Below are 13084 nucleotides of genomic sequence, written 5' to 3' on the forward strand. Positions count from 1 at the left end.
AAGTGTAATTATGAGATTAGTTAACAAGTCTTCATTTTATTTTAATTTTTTGTAACTATATGCGTATGTCAACGTACAGGGTAAACTTGGTCCTACCACCCATGTTCCTCCTTTCCTATTGATCACATTAGTTCCAATCAAACGTGCGTTACTAATTTATATACTTTGCATTTCTTAATTCTTTCTTCTTGTTTTTTTTTCATGTATTGACAGCACCACAAAAGATGTAGATTAAATATTAATTAATAGTTAGAATTTTTAAGGAGTGATTTTTTTTTTATGTTAATCTGAATTAATTGAATCTCAAAATAAATATTAAATATTAGGTAAGAAAATTTAAAAATAATGATCGAGATAAGATGAGAGTGAATTATTTTGATTTGGCTCCTCTCCATTTTACAAATTCAAGTTCTTATTTGAATAAATTTAAATCAATGATTGAGATCTAAAAATTTAATAAGTCTTAACCATGATAAAGATAATTAGTTAAGTTCATATATTCATTTTTTAAATATTTTTATAAACCCCACAATTTTAGTTGGAATGATATCTTTTCTAAATATATTTAAATAACTTCTTATTTGTCTTTGAAAAAAATAATCTTAGTTGCTTTTAATTTATTTTTATTTAACTTTTTACTCCATTTTTTCATCTCAAATAGTTTTTAGTCTAATTTTGATGCATTGGAAGAAAATTACAATGTTTAAAGAGAAAATATATTAGGATCCTCTACTTTAAAAAATATATTACTAGAATTTTATGTGATTTTTCTTTCAGTTGGACATGTATTGTAAATAATGTAGCAATCAAATATTTGAATATTTGACAAAACAAATATTAGCATAATAAAGAATAATTGAAGTGAAAATTATAAAATATACTAGTTGAGACTTTAATTAACAATATATACACATATTTCTATTTAATTACAAACGTAATTTTTAAATAACAAACATAGCAGAATAAATTATTTTTTGATTTTAATTAATTATTTATTTTCGATTTTCGTATCTCCTCTTTTTGGGATTCTGTGCCTATTTTTGGGGGATGATAATCATGGTATCAAATTTTCTTATTTTATCTCTCCAATTACAGTTTTTACAGTGCTTTTCAAATATTATTGGGCAAATTACAGAAATCACATACTTTTAAGGCAAAATTACAATCTATCCCTTAAAAGTTTATAATTACAGAAATCCCTCAAACGGATACAATAATATAAGCGTTGATATATTAATCTGATGTGCGAGATACATTAATCGTTAAGATACATTACATTTTATACATGATACACCAATCTGATGTACATTTTATACATGATACACTAATCTGATGCGCGAGATATAATAATATATGCGTTGATACATTAATCTGATGCACGAGATACAATAATATAAGCATTGATACATTAATCTGATGCGTGAGATACACTAATCTGATGCGCGAAAATGAGGGATTTTGGAGATTTGTAAAACTTATAGAGGATAATGGTAATAAGTAAACTAAAAAGTGGAATCTCTGTAATTTTTCAAATATTATTTTAATCAACGAATTCTGGCTATTAAAAACATAATATATACAATATCAATTACACCAAATGATCTACACCAAGTACACTATCAATTACACCTAATAATCTACCAAAAAATATTCACGAAATTTGACGTTTATACACGAATTAAAATAGACCATCGATATCATATACCAAAAGAGAATCACGAAATTTGATTTTTATAATCAACCAAAAAACCCTACAAATTAAACCAAAACAAATATAAAAAATTAATCACATATTTGGTGTGTAGTACTCCCTCTGTTCAACAATAGTTGTCCACTATATTATCAGGATGTCTAACAATACTTGTCTACTTTATGAAATCAATGGATAATTTTACACTTAGTTCCTAATTTATCCTTATAATTGATTATATTTATTTCTCTATTACATTTTTCAAGACATGAAGTTATTATATTCAAAGGGTGATATAGTAAAATTACCCTTCTAGCTATAGCTCTTAAGAAGTGTGTAAAGTCAATAGTGGACAAATATTATTGGACAAAGGGAGTAACAATATAATATACACTATCAATTATACCACTCAATCTACCAAAATTCAATCCATAAAAGTTATTTTTTAAACGACCTTAAATACACCATCATATTCAATCCTAATATGGTCAGATTTCGAAGTAAAATTCAACAACTAAACACCTAATTCAATATGTAACACAAAAACATATACCAACCTAATAGATTACAAGATAACGATCATGAAAAAAAACACCAAATGTATTAAAATAAAATAATTAAAATAATAACGTAAAAAAACACAAATTCAATCGTGATTTATGATAAATACATGATGTGTCCCATCGTCCGTTGTGTTGAATTAGAATTGAAAAACAGTTGGTATCCATAATAGAACAATCGATCAGTATGGGGAGAAAGAGAGTTTTATTTTGGTTAAAAACCTTTTTTTGATGGGAGAGAATATATAACCAATCTGAGTAAATCGTGGAAGGTAAAAGAATTGGAGAAAATAAAAGAATGGGAGAAAATTGTGGATATATATATAAATTAAATTCCTATTTTTGATTAAAAAAATATATATATTTCTATGTTGGTGAAAAAATAAAATGTTGCTATATAGTAGGTTATTAAGATACTTAATTTGTATACTTAAGTTTTTTTTTTTGCCCTCGTTGAAAATGCATATTTTAAACCTTCAAAGCTCTCTGGCACCAGGGGCAGATCTACTAAGACCCGTGGGGGTGCCATGCCACCCACACGTTTCGATGGAAACTCTATTTATATACACCATATTTATAAATAATAAACGTGCCACCCAGTAAACAAAAGTGTTCTCTGGTGCCAGTGGTAGGCGATCAGATTTTTGCGTCTAAGTTGGCGGGATCAAACCCCACTAATAACTTTTTGTTTTAATTTTTTTCAATTGCAGGTAGCCTTTTTTTTTCTTTCTTTTTTACTGCAACGTTTCTTTTTTAACCTACAAGGAACATTCTCTTTTGCTTTTTTTATTTTTTTTTACTTGTTAACTTATTATTATTAAGTATTAATCAAATATTTTTTTTTTTAAAATAAAATATTAATCAATAATTAGTTTTTAACTAATTTAATTTAACTTTTTGACTTTTCTTTTATTTGTTTAAACATAAAGAAAAGTTTTTTTTTTCTCTTCACTATTGAAACCCTTGATGTTCCTTTAAACTTTTCAACAACAAAAATCTATCATTAATCAAAGCTTCAGCCTTCAGCCTTCAGCCTTCAATCCGTCGCCCAATCCCGCTCACCCATCCGTCCATAAGACGAATAATTCTATATGAATCTAAAGTTGATTTAATCTGAGTCTACTGGTCATTAGAGGCGAATTCAAAATTTGAATATTTCGGTGCATCAATACTTCTTAATTTAGGTAGTTAGCGAAACTTTTACTACAATTAACGAATAATGTAGTATTTTCTTGGTGACTAATGGCTCAAATATGATCTCTAAGCTAAACTTAAAATAAAAATAATAAAATAGGGTTCTAGCTAGATTTGAATTGTATTCTCGCAAGTGGTTCCTCTGGCTTGTACCAACTACACAAGGGCACCCTACGCTACTTATAGGTGCACTGTTGATTATACGTTTCTCAAGCACGTTTTTTCGAAGTTAATGGGTGCAGCCCTATCAAATCATGTGGGTCCGCCTCTGCTTAGCACCCAGTGACTCGAATTCCTAGATCTGCCTCTGTCTGGCACTGCTTTAAAAAAGAAAAAAAAAGTAGTAGTTAGAATTGTGGGATTGTCTTATATTTTGGAAGTAATTGTATAAAATATTTATAATCTTAATTATAGTTAATACTTAGATCTCAACCATTGATTTAAATCTATGATATGTATCTATCATGAAAAGAAAAAAAAAATAGAGAGGAGAAAAATCCAACTTATTTCTTCTTTTTGTCGTACGATTCAAATATTTGAGAAAAAACAACAACTATGTTTCCCTCTAGGCTATATATGGATTATGGACAAATAATTAACTCGTTCATGCATCCATGCTGATTAATATTGGTCAAATGTTGTTGGGTCAAAATTGTATTTGAGACAAATCCAATTATAAGCCGGCTAGAAGAAAATGTACGTGATTTGATAATTCAACATCATTGGATCATATAAGAGATATAATTTAAAATATTTATTTATTTTTAAATTAAAAAATATGTGTTTATAATTATACTCTTTAATATTCATTAATTTATGGGGAAAATATAAAAAGTTTTGTCTTATTGCTACTTTATTCTCTATAACTTATATATTGATTAGTTATTTTAGGTTGGTGATCAGAGGCGGAGCTATATGCAATAATCTAGGCACGTATATTCGTGAACTTCAGAAAAAATTGTGTATATATATATATATATCTTGAAAAACTGACAAAAACGAAATATAATTAACAACACCCCATGGAATGAATAAAAGGGTGCTTTGGACTGCTTGTAATGCTAATACATCCTCCCACGCAACCTGGTTCTATCCCAGCTAAAACCTCTTTTTTTGCTTAATATTGGTGCATCCATCATGAGTTCGCTTCTATTGGTGATGGTATAAAATAATACATTTTGTTTGATGTGAGGGAAAAAAATAAATAGTGATGGGATAAGAAAATAGTGATGGATAAAAATTTTGTATCTTGTTTGATTGCCATGTTTGGGATATCTTATCCCACCATTTATAACATAGTGATGGAATAAGTTATTGTCACGACCCAGACCGTCATGATTGACACCCACACTAACCCTCGGGTGGGAGAACCACTACTACAACCCAAAACAAGCAACTAATCTAAAAACTAAAGCATTTAAGGATACGAAACAAGTCAAATACTAAGGAAAGAAATAGAGTTCCCATAAACTCTAACTCAAGTCTAACAATAATAATCTAACATTGAGGAAGTACAGCCTAGAACCTGAAAGTCAACGTACCAAAACATCTACAATGAACCAAGTCTAAACAAGAAGGGATACAACCCCAATCTAATGAACTAATCAACTAGCTAAACAAATGTCTAAGTCCGAAAATGGTAGACATAGACGAAAGAGAATTCTATGGCATCCCGAAAGAATTGGCTCACCCTTGAATTCGAAGCGACGATCACTGATCTTCTAAGCGAGGTCTGCCAATAGTCGCTTGAAGATGCCCTGTACTCAACAAAAATAAGAGCAAGTGTAGTATCAGTACATAACCACAATGTACTGGTAGGATCACGCGGCTATCCCACTAAGTGCAACATAAGCAAGTCAAGACAACATTATAATCACATGCATATATATTAACATATATAATATTATCAACATTTATGAACAACAAACAACTTCACATTTTATATCAAATCATTGATCCTCTAATGGAACCCAAACAATTAGTATACTGAAACGTGGTATTCAATCCCATAATTATGCCGGAACATGGCAACCGATCCCATAGTTATGCCGAAACGTGGCAACCGATCCAAGTTAATTATGCCGGAACGTGGCAACCGATCCATTCAACACGCCACAATAACAATCACAAGTATATCATCAAGATCATACATTTAAGTCATGATTTCATGGCAATCATCATTCATCTATCTCATTTACAACAAGTGTGATCAACATTGCAACATTCATACATATACAAGTATCATAATGAAGCAAGAACAAACATACATCACACAATCATAGAATCACAACCATCACCTACCTCGAAACAAGCTTGAAACCCTAAAAAACTGTTGATCCTTCCATTTCCGTATTCGTTCCGCTTGTTCTTGGTCTACAAACAATCAATATAATACGGGAATCAATAAACAATCACTAATTACCCGAATTACTAACAATTCTATGAACCCTAGATCAAACACAATGTCCTAATTATCCAAATTAGGGTTGTTTCCACCATAAAATCTATAACAAAACCCTCTCCCATGAATATTAACCCATTCTACTACGTTTTACGGATAAAAAAATGGATTCGGGGAGTGAAAAACTTACCTTTAGCCTCAAGAATGGTAAAAAATGAGTAGGAGTCGCCTGGGGTTCGTTCCTTAGCTCTAAAAGTTGAAAAGTGCAGAATAAGGTCGTTTAGGGGTTTATTAACGACTTTAACTCGCGTCGTGCCCACCACAACGACCCTCGTCCCGCTGTAGCGGCCCTGCCAGAGCGGCAAAATCCAGTGCCAAAGCAGTTGGAACGAAACAGAGAGCTATTTTGAGAATTCCAAAATCCCCATTTCACAACACACCTCTAACCAACGACGCTCAGAAAATACCCTTTACGCTAAGATCGATTCCGGGAGTTCTACTCGCCTGAATTCAATTCTGTAAAGTCGTATGGATTCCTTAACGAGTTATCTAACCACTCATGTAATCAAAACCATAGATATTCACCCGATTGTTACCAGATTTCCCTACACCTCGATGACTCCGATTTCGTCCAAATGTGGACAAGGTTGGGAAAATCCAAATACTACGAAAAAGTTTTCCGGCCCCAAATTTTCCCCCGTTGGCATTTGTATAACGACGGGAACAGTTCGTTACAGTTATCCCATATACATGGTGGGATGAGTTATCATAGGATAGCTAACCCTAGGATAACTAATATTGGGATAACTTGTTCCAAACCAAACGACCCCAGTCATACATAATTCAAATTATAATCAACATCGAATAAAATTATATATTATACTAATTGTTTTTTTATACATCTGAACAAAAGACCACATAGCTATGGTCCTTGTATGGCATTGTAGAAATTAAATGGAAGTTGTTTTGGTAGTTTAATTAATTTAGAGTGGGCAGTGCTAATGAGGTCTTAACTAACAAGGTAAGCTATTAGGCTACGGCGCCGGGATTAGGTAAGCTAAACCTTTCGAGGGAGAAAGAAAAAATCAAAAAAATCACTATTCTTTATTAGTTATGAAAGGAAATGTGAGGGCACAATGCAACTTCTCAATTATCATTTCAATAATTCCATCATATCAATATATAATCAATAATTAATTGTCATGCAAAATTTGTCTAACCACTTTATTTTTTTGATTATCCCTCATCCACCCTTGGCAATATGGTTTAAGAAATAATTTCAAGGGGCGGCAACTAACAACATGTCAATTTCAATATTGGTTGGTTTAGGCATGATAAATGCTTCACTTTCACGTCCCATTTGCTTAATCTAGGCAATAACATCAATATTTGTTTAATTATTTCATTGACAAAACTATTATATAGATAATTAATTTCTATGATGGACATCCCTTTTTGTGGAGAAATACAAGTTTGGTCCCTCTATTTATACTAAATTCTTTTCTTGTTCACACTAGTTTTAAGATTTTGTTTATTTAGTTCAATAATGGCATGCATGTTTTTCTCATTTTCTAGGGAAGAAAAAGAAATTAAGATGCATGTATGTAGTAGAATTATTATTTACCCTAAAAAAAGAAACATAAAAATTGATAGGTTGTTTGGAAAATAGACTTGTGACATGAGCATGGGATAATAGATTAGTTGAGTTATGTAGTTGAGAAATTAAGGTGTTTTTCAAAATCAATTTTCTTCGTACGCCTTGTTCCTTTTTACTTGTCTATTGTTTTCATTTCACTTGTCATTTTTAAAAAATTAAAAAAGGATAATTGATTTTTTATCTATTATATCCTCAATTTATTAACATTAAATTAATGTCTTTGAAAAATATTAATGAACCAACAAGGATTGTAATAGAGTGATAAGTACTGCTTCATCCTTAACAAAGAGGTCTTGGGGTTTGAATCCTCTTGAGTACGGAGTCGACTAAACATACCTGAATAGTCAAAATAGAATATGATAGAGGGACCAATACTGTTTTGATAAATCTTTTTCCGCTGTCGAGAATTAATTTTAAATTAATAAAGTATAACCCATTTCATATTATATACTCTCTGTCCATTAACGGTTCAATTTGATATGCGAGAGCTACATTACGATTTAGTCTCTTCAATTTAATTTGTCAATCCTATTTTAACTGAACATGAAATTTGAAAAAGTAAATAATAATTTTTAAGGTTGTGATTTTAAAAATATCATGTGAAAAGTTAAAACTAAAGATTTTTTTTTTTTTTTGGTAAAACAAGATACTTGTATTAACAACTTAATATGCATCATTACATGGGATGGGCAGAGCAGTACGCTCGCTTAGTAACGTAAGGGAGGATTCAACAGCATTGTAGCTATTACATACATTAGAAGCTAATATTGGCTTTTGTAACCTAACAAAAAATGTTCCTTCCTTGTCTGCTTCCAGCGCTTCTGAGACAAACACCGAAGGAACATCCAAGCACAAAAAGGAGTTATCTTGGACTGTTTTTGATCCTTCCCTTGCTAGTGCATCTGCCACCCTATTAGTCTCCCTAAACGAGTGGTGAATTGAGGGGCTCCCCAGCCTGTGCAGCAGATCCCTGCAATCAAGAAGCATGTTAGTGTAGGAAGGGTGATCATTTTTTATGATGCTTAATGTTATTTGCCAGATGGAGAATTCCTACGAAGCCTACTATCCATTCTCCTTTGGTGTCTCTTATGACTCCACCTATTCCGCTTTTGCCTGGGTTTCTTATTGAGGATCCATCAGTATTTAACTTGTAGCCTTGTATAGGAGGAATCCATCTGATCAAAGTTTTGATCGATTTTTCCTTTAGGCAAGTGTTTCCCGTAAGGGTGTAGAACTCGATGGCTTGGTTAAGATTTTTTTTCGTGCAGATGTTAGTTTTAGTGTTCTGGTGGTAATTTTCATTCCTCTTGAGCCATATGTTCCATAGGAAGAAGGGGAATCCCTCTTTCCAGCTAATGTATTTTGTGTTTAAAAGTACTTGAAGGGTTTTAATGATGTTTAGCCAATCACTCCCTTGGGTATTTTCAATTTGATTTATGGAGTGTAGCACTTTGAGATTTTTCCACATTTTTCTTACGGTATAGCATTCTACAAAAATATGTTCAATTGTCTCCATTTTGTTACATATGTGGCATGGTGGGTCAATCTTTATTCCTATAGAATGTAAATACTCTCGAGTAAGTAGTCTTTTATGTTGGCATAACCAAATGAAGTATTTTATTTTGTTTGGGCAGTAAAGGGGTCATATCCAACTGAAGCTATCAGAAGTAATGGTCTTATCTTGTTCTGCTAGCATTTTATATACGGAGGTCGTTGATAGTGTTCCTCGAGGGCTTGGCCTTCACATAGCCTTATCTTTTCTGTTATGGGATATGTATGTACAATTTATTTGTAGGAGGATATCTTTCGACAGCTCAAAGGTTATTACGTGTAAGTTTAGAATGTTGTTCTTTAGGATTACTTCTCCCACTATAATGTTATTTTCTTCTTTTCTAAGGGGACCCTGTATTTGTTCCCTAATTGTGTTCCCATTTGGTAGCAAACATCGTGCCAGAAGGATGTCGACTTCCCATCTCCCAGAACCCATCCCATGCCTTTTCTGCTTATATTCCAGCCTGTTAGCATATCTTTCCAGAGTTTGCTATGTGTACTGTTAGCTTTGGTATCCTTATCTAATTTCATATTGCTGGAATACTTCCTTAGTAAAACTGAGGCCCATGGCAAATTTGATTGTTGAAAAGCTCTCCAAGCTAATTTGGATAGGAGGGCTAAAATTTTTGTTTATGATCTTTGGACTCCCAATCCCCCTTCATTTTTTTTTGGAGGTTACTACTTTCCATTTAACCATATGTAATTTCTTTTTCTCACTAGTGGATCCCCAGATGAAATTACGTTGTATTTGATCAATTTTTTTTGTGATAGTTCTTGGTAATTTTATCATTTGCATGATATGAGTGGGAATATTATTTAAACAGGCTTTCGCTAAGGTAGTGCACCCTGCTAGATTAAGAAATTTTGTCTTCCATTCTGCTAGTTTCGATTGGAGGTTATCAATAATGAATAGTAAGTCGTTGTTTGAGCTTCTTTTGTGCATAATTGGGAAGCCTAAGTATTTTCCAAAATGATTGCCTTATTTATGTTCAGCTTCTTGGTTATCATGTTGCTTGTATTGTCAGGACAGTTTTTGGAGAATATTAGTTTTGATTTACTCGTGTTTACTACTTGTCCAGAGGATTCGCAGAAGTCTTTCATTATTTTTCAGAATACACTTACAGTTGGCTTTATTAGCTCTACTCATCAGTACTATTACTACAAAAGGAAACATGCATTCTTGTTTATACGGACCGAAAAAAAGTAGAATGATTTTTTTTTTTTGGGGTAAAACTCATTTACCCCCTTAACTTTGCATTAAAAATCAATTTTTTCTTCAGCTTTGAAAAATAAACATTCTCCCTCCTTATGCTAATTGAATTTTGTAAATGCTTATTTTACCTTTACAAATTATCAGCCTTTATTTTTAAAAAGTTACATTATGATATTTTTCAATTTTTTTCCTTATGCAACAACCTTCTCTAAGAAAAGTTGATATTTTTCGATACGATAAATAAATGTGAGAAATATTAATCGAGTATATAAGATAATGATGTTTAATTATGAAATAAATTAGCATTATATAAAAATAATTTTATTATTCGTAATAAAAATTAGAATATCTATTTACACAATTGAAAATAATAGAGAGTGATAACTTTCTAAACATACTGTTTTAATCTTTGGTTTGATGGTTGTACGTGCTAAAAATTTGGTATATTATGTTTTGTTTCTTATTCAGGTCTTTCGTAATACTTCAAGTATCTCCATGTAGGTAACAAATAAAATAATTAAAATGTAGATGTATAAATTATAGTAAGAAATTTATATAATTATATATTTATATTGTAAATAAATTTTAAACTATAATTTAGAAAATATTTCTTTAATTGACCACCAAAATTCATTTATCCAAATAGACAATAGAGAATATATATATAAGAGATAAGTGAAACTTAATATATACACACGCATGCGTGAACATAAACACATACATACGTAATGCATGTAATATTAAAATAAGAACCATAAAAAATAGCATTAGATTTTGTAAAATTTTTTTATAAAAGGATAATTCTACGTATAATGTTGATGAACTTACAAAAGAATTTATAAATATCTAGATTAAAAAATAAAATATTATATATAATATAAAGAGATATTTATTACATAGATGAAGAAATTAAAATGCCAAGAATAAAATAGATATTGCATAAATAAGAGGGAAAATGCTTATTATTCAAAATTAAGGAAAAAAAATTAATTTTTAAGTAAAGTTAAGGGTCAAAATGATTTCCACCATAATTTTTAAAAAAGAAAATATCATAAATAGTCTTCTATTTGTAATAGTAGGTCTAAAATGATCTCTTAAATATACAGTTATCGATTTTAGTCTTTTAAGTATTCAAAAACTTATCAAGTTTGGTATTTTTCAATTTTTTATACAAACAACTTAAGTTTATATTAACAGAGTTCATGTCTCCGTGAAATCAATACTTTTTACCTATTTTTCCAGTTGTTTCTCTCTCCCCATAACTTTTCTTCAAATTACTCTTACGCATAGAATCCTAACCTCTATGGATCAAAATAAAATTCATGAAAGAAGAATATATAAGTCATAATTTTATTCAACGGATGATAAAATGAAGCATATTATTGCTGCTTATGACTTGAATATGCTTGAATTCATAATAAAAAGAAAAAAACTTTTAACCCATTAGGGGTGAGGAGAGATTTATTTAAATTAAAAAAAAACAAATTTCTTGCAATGAGAATAAAATTAAAAGTTCTTTACTCATATCTTTTGATTTTGAATTTTGTACTATAACGACTTTATTGAAGAATATTTGTTTAAATTTTTAGAAGTTGAAATTATAAAATGGTAGATTTACAACTTTTTTTAGATTTTATTATTTTGAAGAAGATCTAGTATAATGACTCTCACGATCATTTGCCTGCGTTCCTATTTATGTCTTAATTTGCCCCTTTTCATAGCTTTTGTATGTTGTATTTTTGGTGTGTAGAGATGGGTGGCATGCTTCCCTAGGTGGTCAGACAGTTTTGGGTAGGTTTCTCTATTTTTGAATTTTATATGTTGAAAAAATTGACTTAGGTCAACATAGGAAGAATCTTTCATCGTATAAGATTTTTATCAATTCCATCAATTTCAAAAGGTCCATTTTGGATTAGTAGCGTTGATGGTTCGGATTCCGAGGCCTTTGGCGTGAGTTTGAGCCGTTAGTTGAGATGTTGGAAAATTTTGACAATGAGTTGACTTCGGTAAATATTCTTTGTCAACGGGCTCAAATGAGATTTCTATAGGCTGTCGTTAGCTCAAGAGCATTCAGTTTGGTCTAGAATAAACTTTGGTTCAGATCCCAAGGTGATCAAGATAATGTTGTGGTATTTTGCGATATGTTGTTATGGTTTCTTTGCATGAGTGTTGATTTGGGTCAACATTTTATCAAGAGGACCTATGTTTTTCGCTTCGTTGATTCCATTGAGTCTAGAATATTTATTTTGGTGTGTATTATAGTTTGTTTATGTGCACAGAGTTCTGAATTAATCTCGAGCCCTTGTCAACGCATTTCCTGAACTCTAAGTTGAGCTGATGCAACTATTGCTGGTGCACCCAATATTTTCTCAATGTGTCCCCCTGCTTGGATCCACGTTTGCGAAGGCTAGTGAAATGGTCTTCGCAATCGCAAGCTTGGCATTGTGATCGTGAAGACCAACCTCCTTAGTCAACGCAGTGGCGAACCTTGACCATCATGATTGCAATGAAGAGTTAGTGAATCCCTTCAATGGTTATTAATCACGATAGAGACCCTATAGTTCCCGCGATCACAATGAGTAACTAAGTGAAAGTTATATTCAGTTCACGATTTTCAACATACGTTTGTCTTAAGATCAGCTCCATTGTTGTGATTTTGAGCTGTAATTTAAGGAGAAGTCAAAAGGTATTGCTTGGATTTGGTGACGGATAGCTTGGGTACGTTAGAAGGGTCATTACTCGCACGTTTAACTTGTAAGTTTCCATCGATTTCCTCTCTCTAGTTCCCAATTTGATTACTATTGAGCTTTCTTTTGTG

This window comes from Solanum verrucosum, unplaced genomic scaffold, assembly GCF_900185275.1.
Source record: "Solanum verrucosum unplaced genomic scaffold, falcon-dt-bn FXZP01000202.1, whole genome shotgun sequence".
NCBI classification, from domain to species: Eukaryota; Viridiplantae; Streptophyta; class Magnoliopsida; order Solanales; family Solanaceae; genus Solanum; species Solanum verrucosum.